Source organism: Triticum dicoccoides, chromosome 6A (genome assembly GCF_002162155.2).
Source record: "Triticum dicoccoides isolate Atlit2015 ecotype Zavitan chromosome 6A, WEW_v2.0, whole genome shotgun sequence".
Lineage (NCBI taxonomy): Eukaryota > Viridiplantae > Streptophyta > Magnoliopsida > Poales > Poaceae > Triticum > Triticum dicoccoides.
Genome location: NC_041390.1, coordinates 33,851,557 through 33,854,402, shown reverse-complemented (window position 1 = coordinate 33,854,402; position 2,846 = coordinate 33,851,557). Strand labels below are relative to the sequence as shown.

Here is a 2,846-nt window from a genome sequence, read left to right as displayed (position 1 = left end):
ACAAAAACAAAAAACCCAGCCACAGAAATGCTGACGCGTGGATGCCACCAACCGGGACCAAAGGGTCTCCTGACTGGGCTCTGCGCACTGTCCACGTGGAGGCCCATCAGTCCCGGTTCTGGATTGAACCGGGACTAAAGGGTCGGGGCATTAGTACCGACACTTTAGTCCCGGTTCAGGAACCGGGACTATAGGCCCTTACGAACCGGGACTATAGGCCTTTTTTCTACCAGTGGAGGGCCGCACTGAGGAGGCGCCGGCATTGACGGCAGGGCGCGGAGGCGCACCTCGATTCAGGAGACGTGCGCGCAGGAGGCGAGGTTGTCGCTTGTCCGGCGAGAGCCGATGCAGGCGGCGGGGACAAGAGCGTTGTCGGCCGTGTCGGGGACGGGATGCCCCCTTCCCCTCCCGCTCGCTCGAGTCACAGCGCGTCGAGCTCGAAATGGTCGCGAGCTTGCTGGCTAAGCAGGGGCTGAGGGGTGGTGCACGCCAGGGAGAGGGCTGGGCTTGCCATCGATTTTGGCTACCTCGCTCTGCAGGGACACCGATTTTTAGCAGTGTCATCGCCGCCAGCCAGAGACAATTCATCAGTACCCCTTATTCTCACCCTCTAGCATTTTTTCCCCTCTCAATGTTTTCCGTGATGCATCAGCACTCCCTACTCGCCTTGATACTACATTTTCTGGCTGAAACTAGTTGCCATGTTGTCATAATTTGCAATCAGAATATGTTGCTTCTTTTAGCAGTTAACAAAACTGACCAAACTAGTCTTGTTGGCGCGACCTGCTTCAAGAATCTCATGGACCAGAAGCTCAACGGCGAAACCATCCGACACGACGCCGACGTGGGTGGTGTTGGCCATTCTGATAGACCTGTAGCATCCCCGCTGCCCCGGATCCTCACCGATAACCGCGTCTAGGGCAAGTATGCTCGCCAGATTGACCACGCCGTCGCCGTCCCCGTGCACCACCACGGGGTCCCTGTCGAGGTCGCCGTCCCAGTACACCAGCTTCTCCGGGGTGGGCACGCCCACGCCGTTGACGCACGTCATGGGCACCAGCGGCGCCCTCAGGTTGAGCGCCGCGCCACCGGCAGCGCCCGCGACAGGTACAGCCTCACGGCGGACGCCGGCAGCCCGGCCGCCGACAGGAACTCCGGCATGTCGCGCGCGGTGTAGTTCCTTGCCCGCGTCACGACCAGGGGCGTCTCGCCGCCGAAGACCGCGGGCGACGGCAGGCCCGCGAACGCGGACTCGAAGCTCCTCTTGACGCGCCGCATCGACAGGACGCCGGCGCCGTCGCTGGCGGCGAGGCCCTTCATGGCGACCACGATCCCGCCGGCGCCCGTGGAGGCCATGATGAAGTGCTTGACGAGCCTCCGGCCGTCCGGCGCCACGCCGGGGGGCTCCGGTTGAGGAACTCGAGCGCGAGCAGGCCGCCCTGGCTGTGCGACACGAGGATGGCCGGCTTGCCCCCGTTCCTCCTGCTCGCGTGCTCCACCAGCGCCGTGAGACTACGCCGGAACATGGAGAACTCCCTGTTCGGCAGCCCCGGCGCGGCGGGCGCGTGCCGGAGGTCGTACGGAGCCCCGAAGAGGCTCTCGCCGTCGATGTACCCGGTTCGCTCCAACGCCTCCACGAGTCTTCCCATACAGATCTCCCTGCTCCTCCATAGGTTCAGCATGCGTGGGCTACAAAAAATAAGTGATACAGTAGTTTTCTCAGTGGTTGATTCCGGTGCTTACTTGCCGGCAGGGTCGTCGGAGAGGAAGCCGCGGGTGGAGCCAAACGAGAGGACGCGGGTCTCGACGCCGGGCACATTGCGGTAGTCGCCGGCCGTGGGGTCATAAACCAGGCGGAGCTGGTCCGCGAAGCACGCCATGTTGGGGAGGTCTTGCAGGCCCGTGCTGTTCTTCCACAGCCGGAACCACCGGCCGTCCCCCTTGCGCAGGCCGCAGAGCGGCGACGGCGAGTCGTAGGCGTCGGTGAGGCGGGCCTCGATCTGGCCGCAGGAGAAGCCTGGCAGCAGCACCACCGGGTGGCGGACGTCTCGCTGGTGGTGGCGGGCAGCCGATGTACTCCGAAAGAGGAAGAAGGGAGCAAAGACCAGGAGGCATGGCAAGCAAAGCCATTGGAGTTTGTCCATGGAGATTGGAGAAGGACCTCATGTGCTTCCAAAATATGAACTAAAACCAGCGCAATTTTTTTGGACCGGAGGGAGTAGAAATTAGAAACAAGGAAGTAGTGTTTGATCTGCTCCAAACAGACAGTGTTTGATCTAACTGAACATAAGTGTATACGAACTGAACTGTAGCTTCTTATGTGATCTTCGTTCCGCGTGAAGTAGAAGAGAAGGGAGTCACGGACCTCTGTGCCTCTGGCTTCACGTGAGCACAGCCGTCCTCGTCCATGCACGTGCAGAGTGCAGAGATGTAGGGCGTGGTAAGACTTTCAAACACACACACACAGGACAGCGGACAGCCACACACATCACTCTATGCACAAAGCCAGAACCATTGATCTTTTGGTTGCTTTTTTAATATGAAAAAATATCGCCTGCCTGGCATTACTGAAATAGGACTTGGCTCTGGCCGCATGATATCAGATATGTGTATGGAATTAAGATGTAGATTGGGGCCATGACGATGTTAGATGGTCATCTATGAATGTACATTGTGGCATACAGATTCATCATACAATGGTCAAATGATGCACCCTCTGTTCACTTATGTAGGACATTTTGATAGTTTAAATTGAACTGCCAAAACATCGTACATTAGTGAACAGAAGTAGTATTTAGTTGCGTTATGAATATCTACTATTGCACCAAATTAATGGTTGGTTGATG

At 58.2% G+C, this 2,846-nt stretch overlaps 1 pseudogene; it reads right to left on the bottom strand.

Annotated features, from left to right (window-relative positions):
- Window positions 1-600: 600 nt before the first annotated feature.
- LOC119319009 lies at window positions 601-2,357 on the bottom strand (annotated as a pseudogene).
- Window positions 2,358-2,846: the final 489 nt, after the last annotated feature.